The sequence below is a fragment of the Bubalus kerabau genome, chromosome 7 (assembly GCF_029407905.1).
Source record: "Bubalus kerabau isolate K-KA32 ecotype Philippines breed swamp buffalo chromosome 7, PCC_UOA_SB_1v2, whole genome shotgun sequence".
NCBI lineage: Eukaryota > Metazoa > Chordata > Mammalia > Artiodactyla > Bovidae > Bubalus > Bubalus kerabau.
In genome coordinates this window covers 10,262,897-10,279,947 of record NC_073630.1, presented here as the reverse complement: position 1 = coordinate 10,279,947, position 17,051 = coordinate 10,262,897, and the positions used below count along the sequence as shown (strand labels likewise).

General features: G+C 42.0%; 1 protein-coding gene across 8 annotated transcripts in view; it reads right to left on the bottom strand.

Annotated features, from left to right (window-relative positions):
- HERC3 (HECT and RLD domain containing E3 ubiquitin protein ligase 3) overlaps positions 1 to 9,635 on the bottom strand; it is a 144,660-nt gene extending 135,025 nt beyond the window's left edge. For 3 of the 8 annotated variants that reach the window (XM_055587608.1, XM_055587612.1, XM_055587613.1), the window contains exons 1-2: positions 9,487 to 9,633; positions 7,070 to 7,131 (exon numbers count right to left, since the gene is read on the bottom strand). The gene's annotated coding sequence lies outside the window, so the exon portion shown is untranslated. Of the gene's footprint in view, positions 1 to 7,069; positions 7,132 to 8,779; positions 8,993 to 9,090; positions 9,206 to 9,486 lie in introns of those variants that run through there. The other 5 variants (XM_055587609.1, XM_055587615.1, XM_055587616.1 and 2 more) reach the window with 4 other exon arrangements.
- Positions 9,636 to 17,051: the final 7,416 nt, after the last annotated feature.

The window sequence follows — 17,051 nt, the reverse complement described above, 5'->3', positions numbered from 1 at the left end:
ATCTGGTCCTATCACTTCATGGCAAATAGACGAGGAAACAATGGAAACAATGAGAGACTATTTTTCTGGGCTCCAAAATCACTGCAGATGGTGACTGCAGCCATGAAATTAAAAGATGCTTGCTCCTTGGAAGAAAAGCTATGACTAACCTAGACAGCATATTAAAAAGCAGAGACATTACTTTGCCAACAAAGGTCCATCTAGTCAAAGCTATGGTGTTTCCAGTAGTCATGTATGGATGTGAGAGTTGGACCATAAAGAAAGCTGAGTGCCAAAGAATTGATGCTTTTGAACTGTGGTGTTGGAGAAGACTCCTGAGAGTCCCTTGGACTGAAAGAGATCAAACCAGTCCATCCCAAAGGAAATCAGTCCTGAATATTTATTGGAAAGACTGATGCTGAAGCTGAAACTCCAATATTTTGGCCACCTGATGTAAAGAACTGACTCATTGGTAAAGACCCTGATGCTGGGAAATATTGAAGGCCGGAGGAGAAGGGGAAGACAGAGAATGAGACGGTTGGATGGCATCACCGACTCAATGGACATGAGTATGAGTAAGTTCCAGGAACTGGTGATGGACAGGGTAGCCTGACGTGCTGTAGTCCATGGGGTCGCAAAGAGTCGGGCACAACTGAGCAACTCAACTGAACTGTCTCTCTTTATCTGATAACAACCCTATGTCCTCCTGCACAGAGGTGCGCATGACTCTGGCCAAAACACTCGGAGAAGGCCAAAGATAATATATGTGATAGATGAGCTCTGTTCATGCATGAGTTCCAGTCCTGCTGCCTGTGAGTCAGGGCTAATTTAAAAAAAAAAAAAAAAAAAAAAAGAGGAAATTCACTGATCTGTACATGTGACCATTTAGGAAAGTGCTAAAGTAACATCCATAGTGCATAATGAAGCCACACAAGTGATAGAAAAGCAACTTAATCTGTAGATTCATGAGATGATGCCTGATCATAGAGTGCATTAGCAGCGTTGCAAGGCTGAAACCCAAAGAAATTTACCCAGCGTTCAGGAAAACATCTTTTAAAAAAGAAACAAAAACTCTTCCTGACTAGTGTTTTATTATAAAGAAATACTGTATAGAGTTAATCATTTGTAAGAAATATTCATCGAATAAGATATCTAAACAGAAACCCCCCCACTCCCACCACTGGCCATACCAAGAGACTGTGGGATCTTAGTTCCCCAACCAGGGATTAAACCTGGGCAGTGAAACCACATAGTCCTAACCTCTGGGTTGCTAGGGAATTCTCCCCAGAAACACACTTAAATTCACACAATACAAAGTTATGTATTGATCTTAGACATAGAGGCTCTCAGCAGGAAACTAACTAACCCTGTGTCTCCCTGGGAGCAAAATGGCTCAGTCTTCACTAATTTGGTCTTTGCAGCAACTTCATACAAGTTAACCACTACAAGAATCAACTCTATACAGTTCAATGAGACCCTTCTTTGTTTGCTTAAGTTTGTTTGAATTGGATCTCTGTCACTTGAGAAAAAAAAAAAAAACAACTCCTGACTGATAGTAGAAAAATTATACTTTAATAATAATAGCAGATAACACTTCATCTGACCTTATGCTGAGTCCAGTACTTTTCTACATGATTAACAGGTATTAAATCATTTAATCTCCTATGAGGTAGGTACTACCATTATCACCTCAAATTTGTAGATGAAGAAAGTGAAGACAAAAAAAGAATAAAGATAAAGAAAGTGAGACAGAAAGTACTGAAGTGACTTGCCTAAATCACAAAACAAGGTAGTGGCAGAACTAGAATTTAAGTCCGAGAATATGCTCTTGACTAGTATGCTAGAGCCTAGAAAAAGGACAACCAGACAGTCAGAACTCCCCAGTATCTCCAGCACTGTCCAGGGAAAAAGGGTACCATATTCAGTCAAGCTGACTGATCTGCTAAGTAATTACTTTCCAGTAGTAGAGATGGGTAGATGAGACTCCATAACACTAATCAATAAATTTACCCAGCCACTTGCCCACATAGATTCCATGATTAATAAGCAAGCTCAAATAACTGATTTCCAAAGCAGATCCTAGTATGGGAAAAGAATACCATGAGCAGCTGACCAAAGCATCCCAGCCTTCCTGAAGTTTCTACTTTCCACTATTAATTTGGCATCCTGTATCCATCAGTCTCTTACAAGTTTGTTTAAAAGTGTGAAAGTAAGAGTGTTAGTTTCTCAGTTATGTCCAACTCTTTGAGACCCCACAGACTATAGCCCACCAGGCTACTCCTCTTGTCCACAGGAGTCTCCAGGCAAGAATACTGGAATGTATAGCCATTCTCTTCTTCAGGGTATCTTCCTGACCCAGGGATTGAATCAGGTCTCCTGCATTGCAGGTGGATTCTTTACCATCTGAGCCACCACGGATTCAATCCTTGAGAGTCAGCTGAACTCTGGGTGCTCTGGACAAGCGCAAGCCTCGGTAAGCAGCCTGAGGTATGGCCTCATCCCTTACTGACTAGTAGGAACCATTTATGGAAAAAGATAAACAGGGCCATTGTTAAAATTCTTCCTACCTGAGTTATAGTAATGCAATCTTCAAGTAGTCAAATGAAAACTACTAATTCAGGGGTAACTAAATAGCAACCACAGATAAGATATATTTCTATGAATGAAATATTAACCTTCATTGGAGATACAGTCCAGCTCATCACAATGCTCTGCCAAAACTAGAGCAGGAGGTACTAAAATCATCTAGCTGTCAGGAGAAAAGTTCACTGTGTCCAAGAGATGCCAGACATTAACACAGCTTTCACTTAAAGTACACTCTGGTGGAACCCCCATATCTAGTAGCTACTGGTGTCCATGGATTTAAAAGTCTGCCTTTGGCAATGTTCTTCATAAATTCGCATTTTGATCTCCTGTGTCCTTCCTCCCATTTTTCCTCGCTCATTGTCTCTCCCTTGCTTCTAGAGGAGTAGAATCTTTTACTTCTCTTCAAAACATACCATTACAAAAGGTGCTGCTGGAAAAAAAGGGGCGGGGGTGCAGGGGCGTTCCCCGGCTGTCCAGTGGTTAAGACTCTGCACTTGCACTTCTGCGGACTTGGGTTTGACCCCTGGTTAGGAATCTAAGATCCTGCATGCCACACAGTCAGAAAAAAAAAAAAAGGCCGCAGAAGAATATAGGGCTATACGCTGGCTCAGCACCCAAACCAGCTACCTTGGCTGTCCTGTGCCACTTCAGCCTGGCCTCTTACCTCTCTCTATCACAACACAAAAGGAAGAAAGGTGAACCTTCTGTTTCCTCCACATCACACCTCCTACTTTTCCCAGTGCCTCTCCTCATCTATTCTTGGTTAAGGTGGCTCATACAGTAAAGAATCCGCCTGCAGTGCAGGAGACTTGGGTTTGATTCCTGGGTTGGGAAGATCCCCTAAAGAAAGGAAAGGCTACCCACTCCAGTATTCTGGCCTGGAGTATTCCATGAACTATACAGTCCATGGGGTCACAAAGAGTCAGACACGATTGAGCAACTTTCACAAGGGTCAAAAGGATCAAAGTTCAAGTCCTGAATTAACCATGTGCTAGCTGTGAAACTTTGGGGAAGATGTTTAAACACTCTAAGGCCATTTCCTGTCCCTAAAATGGCAAAAAGAGCAACAGGGCTGTAGCGAGTGCTGAGCCTGGCGTTCAGCACTCAGGGTAACTGTCAGAGGCTGCAGGTACTGTGACTCCTACTCCACGTGCTCTTCGGAGGCCTCAGAACACAGGGCAGCCCCCCAGTGGGCTGGGGTTGTGACTGCCTTCTTCCTGTGGTTAGCATCTGCTGTTCCGCCAAGGCTGCACCACCGCTGGCAGGCAGAACTTTCACATGGGAAATCTGAGGCTGCAAGGACAAGGTTTTTACATGTTTTTTCTCTGCGCTTCCACTGCACGGGGCTCAAGGTAGGTACATAAATCTCCTTTTATCAGTCTTAGAGTTGAACACTAAAAGACAAGCTGCAACTCCTAAACTCTGTCTTACTAATCAGACTATGCAAACATCAACCTAAAAACTGATTCTTGGTTCTTTGAAAATCACTAAAATCTAAATATAAATAACACTCAGGCAGGACTTCTAATCTCATTTATGACAGGGATAAGCTCCATTTCAAATAAACTCAGGAGCCCTGCCCTGAATGACATGTGGGAAAGGGAGGGTCTTTTCCAATAGCAGGAAAAGGGAATGTCCCAGTCTCCAGTGCTCTGCAGGCACTCCCCAGATCCAAGCTTTAAATAAATCTGGAGCCAAAACTCAAATGAACAATTAACTCCAGTAACAAAGAAGATTTATTCTAATGACATACTTTACTTTCAGAAAGTTTACTACCACAGGCAGAAATAGCCCAGAAGGCAGAGAGAAGTTTTCAACAATGTGAATCCACTCCTTGCTTGTTTCCAACTTCAACTGGACTTTGGTCTTCTGACCCTTTTAGACAACACAGGAAACATTCCTACCCCTCCCTTGATGACTCTGCCCCAGGTGGCACCTTCTTTATTACCTAGTGCTGGGCTTCGTACTAGAAGGATGATCTTTCCATTGTGTGCATAAGCCATAAGCTGCCTTCAGAAAAAGACACTTGACCAGACAGGCAAGCATTAAAAAGTCTAACAGTGCCAAGTCAAGGACACAAAGCAACCAGGACTCTGACTCACAGCTGGTGGAAGTATAAGTTGGCACACCCACCTTGGAAAACAAGTGCGCATTATTACCTAGTGAAGATGAAGATGTTACATACCCCATGGCACAGTAATTAAATTCCTAGATATATGACCAGCACTCTCCAACTTACCAAAGACCTACAGTGTCCCTTCACAATGCTGAGAACTGGAGATCAAAAATGAGATAAAACCTGGAAACTGAGAATTTTGTGATGGAAATGTTATGTATCTGTCCTGTCCAATATGGGACCCACCAGCCATATGTGACTACTGAGCACTTGAAATGTAGCTAATGATGAGCTGAAATTTTAATTTCATTTAATTTTAATACTTTTAATATAAGCAGTCACATACGGCTAGTGGCTATCCTAATATACAATGCAGCAAGAAACTCATAATATACACCCCAAGACATATGCACAAGAATGCTCATTTCAGGATTGTTTGAGATACATAGAACAGAGACAACCCAGATGTCCACCTGTAAGTAAATGGATAAGCTGCAGCACATGCATAAGATAGAATACTGCACACCAGTGAAAAAGAAATTAATTCCATCTATAAGCATCAGTTCTGCTGCATCTTAAAAATGGCTCTGAGGCAGGGAAAAAGTCACAAAAGAATTCAGAATGCAGAATGTGATGCATTTTTTACAAGGTCCAAACACAAGTGTAACAAGTATTTGAAGAAAAACATTAGTGGTGCTGAAGTTAAAAAAATATAAAAAACAGTCAGTATTAATACAGAGACCAAGAGAGATTTCTGTATTAATATATGTAGCAATGGAGGGTACCATCTGGAAGAAGCATAGAGGGAGCTTCAGTGACATGGCTGATGTTCTGCTTCTGCCCTTTTATTGTTGTTTGCAGCACATACATTACACACATTGCTTTATGCTTTCAGATACGTCACAATATAATAAGAAGAAAAGTACTATTAAGGTAGGATCACTGCTTCCTGCATTTCACCCACCAATTCCCCATCCATGTGTAGACTGAGAGCTACTCCATGAAGGGAACCAGGTTTCACTTATCTGTACATCTCCAGTACCCAGCAGAGCAAAGGAGCACAGTAGATGCTACTTAAGCGCCTCAAGAACAGAACCCAAGTCTGAGAAAACCAGAGTTCTCACAATCTAAAGTTGCTAGGTTTTGTCTGCCAGGTAATATCAGATACACATTCCCTAAGCTGTAACCAAAAAAATGTATTTCCTCCATTCTAAATGTGCTTTCCCTCACAGATCTGAAAGCAGAATGCCTTTTACAATCCAAGCTGTCTTTAAAAAGCGGTGTTTCTCAATGCTAAAGCTGAGGAATGGAAGCTCCATTAAGGAAGGACTGAGTCTCTCTGTTCATTTCTCTAGCCCTAGAGGCTAGAATAGTGTTTGGCACACAGGAAGAGCTTGATAAGTAGCTGTTGAATGAAGAAAAAGCAATAGTTACCACTACTGCAAGCCTACTGTGTGCCTGAGTCTGTACTAAAAAACTTCACATAGAGTATTTAATTTGTCCTTTACAATAACCTCAACACTTAGCAAGGTTAAGTTACTTGCCCAGGAACATACAGATAAGTACTAGCTACGGTAGATAAGTTCTAGCTGTGCTGGCAACTTACCTAAAGTGGCAAAGGCAGGACTCAAATATCATCTCCCAGACTCCAAAGCCCATGCTCTTATTAAACGCAATGCTATATCACCACTCAAATAAAACAAAGCCAAGCTATCTTCCTTCTCCGATTTTAGAAACAAACATTAAAAGAAGATGTTGCACACGGTAAGTGAGTTCATATTAGCTGACTCATATTAGCTGACGGTGATGTTTACAGGCAACTTGAATTAGAACTTGTGTCAGCCAGAGACAGAAGGGATGAGCAAGGCCATCTCAACAGTTAGCCAGGCTTCTCTCCATGTCCACCCAACCTCATAATAAAATTAGTTCACTTACTGGCTCATACACATAAACACACGCCCTTGACACCAGCAAGTACTATTTCTAAATGTTATAAATGTCTAAAGGGGACAGAGTTATCCCATCAAAGGGATCATCTTCTTATAGAGAACTTAAAAGTCCATTTGATCCAACCTCTAGGCAAGAGACTGACATTTTTAACCTCATTTTAATGGCAGCTGAAGTTAACTTCGGTCCTCTGAGAAGTAACTGGTTGAAGCTGAGACCAGAAACTAGGTCTCCTACTTCCTGGGTTCACCTTGTTCTCTTCTCTCAATCACAGTGGAAGAAGCCAGTCAGGATTTGTTAAGGTCCCTCTCTAGGCAGCTATATTAATCTAAGTCCTTTACGTAGATTATCCTCTTTAATGCTCTTACCCGTTCTGGGAGTTAGATATTATCCCAAGTACAAGATGAGGAAACTGAGGTTCAGAAAAATAAAGTAACTTACCACGGGTAACACACTTGGCATCAGTTACTTAAGCCAGACTGGTTCTACCTCACCCTGCAGATCTGCAAAGTAAAGAAAAAAACAACGAACATCAATATATTAACAGAATGCTACAAAGCGCTTTCAAGTTACTGAAAACAAAAGGAAATGTAAACTTCTGAAAAGAAAATATATTTAAATTATGCAAGCTTGAATATGCCCCAAATATTTTAACTCAGGACCGGAGTTTGGTTAAATGCTAATAATATAAGCACTAACCAACTATGAAGATGTCACCTCTAAAAGTGAACTTACAGTTAGCTCAGTTGGTTAGAGCATAATGCTAACAGTGAACCTAGAGACATAGATTTAAAAATTCCTAGCATTTGTAAGTAGATGTAAAAGTAAAAATAGAGTTACTTTTAAATCTCCCATTTAGGTTAAAAAAGATAATTTTTGAAAAATAATTCAATTTTTTCCATGTACCACACATATTATAGCATATTTTGCCACAACTGTTTTGAAGCCTTCCTTATTTTTCCTTCCTTTTCATCACATCCTCTTTCATGCAAAACAAGATGGGACTATCTAAGAGGCACCTTAGTCTCTCAAAAAAAAAAAGTGATAGTGTAATCATAACTTTATTTCTACATAATGTAAGAAACTGCCATGAAATTTGGAGAATATTACTTTTATTTCTGATATGGAAACAAAACTATCTTGTATCTCTAATAGTGGTGCAACTCTCATTATGTAAACGGAAAAAAGCTTTTATTACGTGGATTTTAAGAAATTTAAATTTGTTACTCAGAATGAAATGCTATAACCAATGGCTCCAACCACACCATTTGGAACGTTCTGAAATCTCTTTTTTCAAAAATAAGATCCCAACTACTCACTGAAAAAGTAAAACTGGCTGCTAACCAACTGTGTTTCTTTCTTTCATGCCAGAAGAGTTCTGTCAAAGAGGTTTCTAGTCTTCCTCTTTGATTTCTGCATCCTTTCTCCAGAAGGTTCCTAGCCTCCATGCGGTCAATGATGTGTAATTTTTCTATTTTGCTTTAAAAGGGGGTTAAATATATTACTCCCTTTTTCTAACATACAATGCCGCCCCCCGTAAAAGAAAGTAGGAAGAGAGACAGCTTCACAGTAATCGCCTACTAAAACAAGACAGCATCTCTCTTCAGAGTCACTGCATTTTAAAAGGGTGTTAATTCTCATTTTATTTCGCTTTTCTTTCTTCTCAGTCTGGAGTTTAAAAAGCAGCCCACTTGATGTTATCAAATCATCAGATGAAAGGTTCTAGAAATAGCTTCCTATTTGTGGAAAGAGTCAGGAGACACAAAAATGGAAGAGAGCGCTTGAATCGTCTTTCCTAAAGCATTCGTGCGTAATGAATGCAAGCAAAATCCTGGAAGGCTTAGCTCTGAATTTAAGATACTTCCAAATGGGGCTGACTTAAAAGCTAAAGTGAAGTGCAATCAGAAAACAATTAGAAACACTGAGACACCAAAAGCAAAGTTCAAATACACATTTTCCCGGTGCCACGGAGCATACCCCGAATCAAACCACACTTGCTTTAGGTGCTGTCTCTACAGCAGCTCCGGGTTGGTCTGTTTCAGGTTACACCTGCCCGGTGTGCCCACTCCACACGTTCATAAATGACTCAAAGTGCCACCTGCCCCCGAACGTCCCAGTTCCTGACACCCCCGCGACCGTCCGCGCACTTACGTGTCCGCACACACACACGCACACACACGTGTCCACACACACCCTCGCCCCAGCTCCGCCCAGGAGGCGGACTCCGACCAGGCGAACCCGGCACGGAATCGGCGAAGTGGGTGTTGCCGGGAACCGCGGTCGCCGAGCCCCCAGACCGCAGAGCAAACTCCTCGCGAAGCCGGAGTCCCTCAAAACGCAGAGGCCTCGGCGGCTCCCATTTCGCCAGGAAGCTTCCGGGCCCTTCACCGCAACGGTGTCACCCGAGCCCCGGAATTTAAATAGGGGCAGGCGAGGAGGAAGGGGAGGATCCTCTTTTTTACTTTCTGCGTCGCAATTCCTCCCAGTTTGCAGGCAGCCTAGTCGGGGTGGGGGGCGCTCCCGTCTTTAAAGCGGCTTCCGGCCTCTCCGGGCGCCTGGGCTCTTCAGGTCAGAAGGAGAGCTCTGAAAACGCCTGGAAGGCGTACACGAGGCAGAGGGGCACCCTGCCCGCCCCGCCCCGGCGCATCCCCGCCGCCCGCGTCCTGCAGGCACTGAAGGCGCCGGGCCCCGACCTCCCCGCGCGCCCGGCTCCGGGTCGCCGCGGAAAGCGCCTGGCAGCCGCAGCCGCCCCTCCAGGAGCTAAGCGCTGACAGCTGAGCCGCGCCGAACGCGGCGGGCGCGCGGCTGCAGCTCCGCGGTGCCCTCCTTCCTAGAACCCCAGCCCCCGCCCCACGCACCTCGGCAGCAGCCGAACCGCCGCTCGGGATTCCGACTGTGACAGCTCCACCGACCTGGCTCAGGGTTTCTCCGATTTCGGCGTCACAATAATAAGGAAGTTTCCTCGCAAGCCTGCGGGCGGCGGAATGCGCTGGGTAAAGGACGGCCCGGCCGGCCAATGGGCTTCCTTCTGGGGCGGACCTACACCAATGGCGGCCGCGGTGGAGCCGGAGGCGGGGCGGCGAGATCCGCGGGCTGGTAGCCGGGAAAGGCCCAGGCCCTGGAGGGAGGCGGGGGCCGCCCAAGGTGACAAGACCACCGCAGGCTCGGCGAGGGAACAGCGGCTTCGGTTTGTGTCGGCGAAGATCCGACTGCAAGATACAGAGCATTAGTGCTGGAACTGGATTGCTTTTCACTGGCGGAGAAGGGAGGGACGCTAATCAGCGGTTGGTTTTTCAGGTTCTGAGCTCTGAGTCTTATTATTTGTGCAGAGGTGGTCAGAAGCCTTGGGCATAAGGGGAAAAGCTAGAGGTGACAATTGAGGGTGCGTTGTTAAGCACCGTATTCCATCCACAATGGAGGAGTCTTGTTTCACTCGTCTTCGGAGGACTGGAGGAAGCGCCAAGCCGAAAGCCGGGCTGCGCAATGGGACAGGCGGGAAGGAGGTCGGCGCTTTCCTGGGAACCTCGCAGAGAGTTGGGGTGGAAGAGGAAAGCGGCGCAGCAGCAGCAGCAACGGACTTGGGGAAGACTAGGGGGGTTGCTGAGAAACATGAAAAGAAATCAGCGGGAGATCTGAGAGGCACTAAGTGGCCTAAAACCCAGTAATAGATAAAGAAGTTTGTCCTCCCCTACTTTCCCTGGCGCTGAATCTCAGAGCTTCCGTCTCCTCCCCAAGGTCATAGTGCTTTCCGAGTTACCCTGATCCTTGTCTGATCCACAGATAATCTTGTGAAGAAAACATTCTCATAAAAGTGACTTCATGAGTCTACCGCACCACCTCCCATACCCCTAAATATGCAACACAGAACAGAAATACAGGGAAAGTACTATTTTAACTCAAAGGAATGACTTAACTCCTGGAAGAATTTTTGTAACCTGCCATTTGAACTGGGAAGATCCTGTGAGGCCAGATTCTTCCCAAAGACATTCAAATCAGGTCAGGTCTTCAGTTATCTTTGAGAATTAACTAGATTGACCAAGCAGAAAAGAAGTTTTGGGGAGTAATACATCCTGGGGATCGGGCACTGTTGGCTGGCATATAAGCTGTCACTGACGTGTGGCAAGTTGTCATACACTGCTGTGACAAGGCAAGAAAGCAAGATCGCAGTTACCAGGTAGCTAACTGTCATCTATGAAAATGATTCCCACCTTTGAAGTCTGAATCACACTGGATACCTTTAGAAACTCCGGGGACAAGATTAACACAATTCCCTTATGCTCCAGAGATGTGGCGGTTTCACAAAAGTCCAGGTCTCTTACAAAGACATAATCCCAATTCAGCGATGGTATCACCAAAAAGAATTGGAGGAATGGCAAAAACAAATCACTGTGGGAAGGAGGTTTCCCCATGGTCGAGAAGGAAAGAATAAGAGTCTATTTTCATGTCCTGTATATGAGGTTTGTAGTCAGCATTTAGGTCAATATCTCTGACTCGTGGTTTTTCATATGAAATTTTATCTTGAAAAAAAAGTTGGTTACCTGAGGCTCAAGTATGGAGTTGGGATAGTAGTCAGAATTACAAACTGAGGTACTATAAAGGTCCTTACCAAATAAACATCCAGAACCCTGGGAACTTACTTTTATAGAATAATCAGTGACTGTACACACTCCACTTCATTTTAATTTCTTAACTGAACCAATGTAAAATTGCAGTTTCCTCAATAAGCATGTCCTGCTCCATTTACCAAAATGGCTTTAAATGACCCCAGCAACAACAATAGTCCTAAGAGCAGATATTTAAACTGGCTTGAAGAGGTACCATGGTTTACTTTTTCTATTTCTGTAGCTCTGTCTTCCTTCCATTTTTTTCTGACTTCCACATGTTCTCTACCAGATACACTCTACACTGAGCATCAAAATGGAACAGTCCCTATAGCCTTGGAGGGGGAGGCAAACATTAACCAAATAGTCATAATAAGAACTAGACAGTCACTAATCATGAGAAATTGTCCAAAAGAAAAACATTCATGTTAAAAATATTTAACCCCAACAAGAACTGTAAACAGAATTGAGCTCCAGTTAATGCTATGTATGCTGAAGTATTTAGGAGGAAATATCTGATGTTGGCAACTTATTCTGAAAATATTTTTATTTTAAAAGATGGACTGACAGATGAATGAAGGGATGGATAGATATATGATAAATCACGTACAGCAAAAATGTTAAGTATAGATTAACATGGTAGGTAGATGGGTGTTCACCATGCATTACTGCCAACTTTTTTGTGTGTTTGGAAAGTTTATATTAAAAATTGTTGTGAGTGAAGTGAAAGTCGCTCAGTTGTGTCCGAATCTTTGTGACCCCATGGACTATGTCCTATACAGTCCATGGAATCCTCCAGGCCAGAATACTGGAGTGAGTAGCCTTTCCCTTCTCCAAGGGATCTTCCCAACGCAGGGATTGAACCCAGGTTTCCCACATTGCAGGCAGATTCTTTACCAGTTGAGTCACAAGGGAGGCTCCCCCAAAAACTGTTGGAACACCAAAAATAAATAAACAAACAAATAAATGGTGGGATAGAGTCTAAAATAACCTTTGACAAGCAGAAGGGATCACGTGGTCCAGCTGAAGCACTGAGCATCACATAAGGCATCTCCAATGGCAGGGGCCATTCCCAAGCCTGCTGCACCTCCACCTGAATGGACATTGATTTGTTCCGTTTTTCACAACTTCTTGAATGCATATGCCTATTTTTGAATTGAAAGAAATTTTAGTGCAGTAGGAATACTCTTTAATAATTATTGTTCTCTGTGTTTACTTACACTGCACACAAACTTTCACTTGGTAAAATTTCGACAGAGACAAACTTCTGGTAAATCAGATTAAACACGTGGGAAAACAGGGAGTTTCCTGGCTGTCCAGTGGTTAGGACTGGGCAGCTTTCACTGTGGTGACCCAAGTTCTACCCCTGGTCAGGAAACAAAGATCCCACAAGCCTCACTATGTGGCCAGAACCAAAAAAAGGGGGAAAAAACCAGGCCATCCACAATATTCTGTCCTACAGGCATATTTTTGAGGAACAGGTGTCTTCATCTCTAGAAAGGGACAGCAATGATTATTTAGCAGGTAATGGGTATGCACCCTGTAGAAGTACACAATCACAACAGTGTTTCTTGGTACCACACAGCCTCCAACAAATTACACATTTTGTCAGTCAAGTCAATACTCAACGGAAAAATTGGTTGTAAAACAGTTCTCATATTTTTTTGGTTGTTTAATAGAGTTTATCAAAGAGGCCTATATATTCCCAGGATGGTTGTCTGAGGAGCCCTTACAAATAGCTGAGAAAAGAAAAGGAGCAAAAGGCAAAGGAATAAAGGAAAGATATACCCATTTGAATGCAGAGTTCTAAAGAATAGCAAGAAGAGATTAAAAAAAAAACCTTCCTCAGTGATCAATGCAAAGAAATAAGGGAAAACAATAGCATGGGAAAGACTAGAGATCTCTTCAAGAAAATTAGAGATACCAAGAGAACATTTCATGCAAAGACGGGTACAGTAAAGGACAGAAATGGTATGGACCTAACAGAAGCGGGAGATATTAAGAAGAGGTGGCAAGAATACATAGAAGAACTATGCAAAAAAAAAAAAGATCTTTATGACCCAGATAACCACAATGGTGTGATCACTTACCTGGAGCCAGACATCCTGGAATGCAAAGTCAAGTGAGCCTTAGAAAGCATCACTACAAAAAAGCTACTGGAGGTGATGGAATTCCAGCCGACCTATTCCAAATCCTAAAAGATAATGTTGTGAAAGTGCTGCACTCAATAAGCCAGCAAATTTGGAAAACTCAGCAGTGGCCACAGGACTGGAAAAGTTCAGTTTTCATTCCAATCCCAAAGAAAGGCAATGTTTCCAAAGAACGTTCAAACTACCGCACAATTGCACTCATCTCACATGCTACCAAAGTAATGCTCAAAATTCTCCAAGTTAGTGTTCAACAGTACATGAACCTAGAACTTCCAGATGTACAAGCTGTATTTAGAAAAGGTAAAGGAACCAGAGATCAAATTGCCAACATCTGTTGGATCATTTAAAAACCAAGAGAATTCCAGAAAAACATCTACTTCTGCTTTACTGACTATGCCAAAGCCTTTGACTGTCTGGATCACAACAAACTGTGAAAAATTCTTAGAGATGGGGATACCAGACCACCTTACCCACCTCCTGAGAAACCTGTATGCAGGTCAGAAGCAACAGTTAGAACCAGACATGGAACAATGGACTGATTCAAAATTGGGAAAGGAGTACATCAAGGCTATTCTTTGTCACCTGCTTATTTAACTTATATGCAGAGTACATCATGTGAAATGCCAAGCTGGATGAAGTACAAGCTGGAATCAAGATTGCCAGGAGAAATAACAATAACCTCAGATATGCAGGTGACAGCACCCTTATGGCAGAAAGCAAAAAGGAACTAAAGAGCCTCTTGATGAAAGTCAAAAAGGAGGATGAAAAGCTCAAGTTTAAAGCTCAACATTCAAAAAATGAGGACCATGGCATCTGGTCCCATCACTTCATGGCAAATAGATGGGGCAACACAATAAAAAGAGTGACAGACTTTATTTTCTTGGACTTCAAAATCACTGTAGTTGATGACTGCAGCCATGAAATTAAAAGATGCTTGCTTCTTGGAAGAAAAGCTATGACAAACCTAGACAGCTTATTAAAAAACAGAGTCATTACTTTGCCGACAAAGGTCTGTCTAGTCAAAGCTATGTTTTTTCCAGTAGTCATGTATGGATGTGAGAGTTGGAACATAAAGAAAGCTGAGCGCTGACGAACTGATGCTTTTGAACTGTGGTGTTGGAGAAGACTCTTGAGAGCCGCTTGAACTGCAAAGCGATCCAACCAGTCCTGAATATTCATTGGAAGGACTGATGCTGAAGCAGATGTTTCAATACTCTGGCCACCTGATGCAAAGAACTGACTCCCTGGAAAAGACTCTCATGCTGGGAAAGATTGAAGGCAGGAGGAGAAGGGGATGACAGAAGATGAAATGGTTGGATGGCATCACTGACTCAATGGACATGAGTTTAAGGAAACTCCAGAAGTTGGTGATGGACAGGGAAGCCTGGTGTGCTGCAGTCCATGGGGTGGCAAAGAGTCAGACATAACTGAGTGACTGAACTGAACTGAAATTATCTAGGGTTATTGAAAACTGTCCTGTAACACATCACATTAATTTATTAATGTGAAAAAATAACTTGGAAGAAAGATATGATAAATCAATATTGCCATCAATAAAATAATCCTTAAGTATTTATTGAAAGTCTTCTATATGTAGAGGACAAGAAGCATCCTTCCTGACTACAAAGATCCTACAGTCATTATGACTAATCCTTTGTTTTTCTTGAAACTATTCACAATTTATGTTTGTATTTGTTCTTATCAAGCCATTTGGATGAGACACAAGCACCTTAGATATAAAAAACTCACTACTGTCATATAGGTGGAAATTAATTAACATTAACAAGATTTGATGGTTGAGCATTTCCTAAGAATGCCTTTAGGGTGAGCTTCGGTTTGTCCCTGAAGATTGCATGAAATAGAACCTTGGAGCAATTGCATAGTTCATGTTGCAATGAGTGTGATTCATTAATACTTTTCTTAATCCTAGCAGAGGCATCTGCAGTGTGTTGCCTGATTTCTCCCTCTCATTTTTACTAAATAAACTTATACTTTTAGCATACTCCAGAAGAAATAAGTAATCAATGCAGTTACATCTGTAAAGTTGATGTATACTATAACATAATGTAATTTACTTAATGTAAGTCTGTAAAAAAATAAAATAAAACAGTATTGTTTGTGTTTCCAAACCTTATGGCTATCCCCTTATAAAAAGGGGAATGTATTAACTGGTATATAACTTTCTATTGGCCTTTGGCATTTTGTTTTCATCCTATATGTATACACCATGCTTTCTGAATTTGTGTGCCATTAGACACAACCAAGCATGCAGTGAAAGGTGTTAGTCACTCAGTTGGGTCTAACTCTTTGCAACGCTATGGACTGTAGCCCACCAGGCTCCTCTGTCCATGGGATTCTCCAGGCAAAAATACTGGAAAAGGTGCCATTTCTTTCTCCAAAGGATCTTCCCAACACAGGGATGGAACCTACATTTCTGGTGTCTTCTGCACTGGCAGGCAGATTCTTTACCACCAGTCCAACTGGGAAGCCTTTTCTGGATTTAACAATATATTAAACGTCTTCAATAGATTTAAATACTATTCTACATCATTTTAAACAATGCAAATATCCACAAAATATACTATAAGTTAATCAGTTTCCCACTTATTGAATGTTTAAATTATTTTCAATCCTTTGCCATTATAAACAATAGTGCAACATAACTACACATGATGAACACAGCAAAATATCTGCCCTCAGTCTTGATTATTTCCTTAAGATAAATTCCTAAAAGTGCAAATCCTAAGTTAGGCAGAACACAGTCTCTTTAAGTTCTTGTAATGTATTGCCAATATATCTCTAACAAAGGATAACACCAGCTAAGTACCTATACAGTATTTAAGTAGCCTCTGTCCACTTACCAGTAATGAGGTTGTTTTGTTTCGGTTTGTTTTGGTTTACATTTTTCTTTATGGTATTAATTTTGTAAGCCACCTTAAGTCTCAACTAGAACAACAAAAAAATCTTCTAGTAAAGTAAAAAGCCCTGTGGTGCACATCTAAAATCAGCTTAACTGTTTCTAAATAGTCATATTGAAAATTAGCTACATGCATAAAAATGTATGATTGAAGTGGCTGGTCTTTTGCTGAAATTTTGTCTGAGATCATATGATTCCCCCAATCCTTCCATATATCTGCCAAAAATAAAAGATTCCAGAAAGGCAGTTCTGTACAAATTCAAACTGTTGTTAATCATTTTCATGTTCAGTGCACACACACAAGCTAGTAACAATGGGTTGATGGTTCACCGAGTTTCATAGCAAACTAAAAAGCAAAGTGTCAGAATTTGTGTCATTCAGCAATAGAACGGTAGCTGGAGAAGGTATTTATTGTCCCTTTCTAAAAAAAAGAAACCTCAGTGTAATGATTTCTAGCATCCATTATGGCCCAATCACGTTTGCCATCAACCGCCTTGTTACATGTACCAGTGTGTCCCACATGTTATCGAAGAAAGTGTTCTTACTTACCAACCATCAGGTAGGCATTCACTTTCATAGCCTTTAGGGGTAGGTTTGTATCATTCCATCCAAGTTCTTGCCTTTTTAATTACTTGGATAAAATTTCAAGGTAAATATCTGTCAGGCTAGAACCAACTAAACTGACCTGTCCAGTACCTGAAATGAAACATACACCCTGGGCCTTATTAGCACTAAGTTCTGATGAAATGTACTGA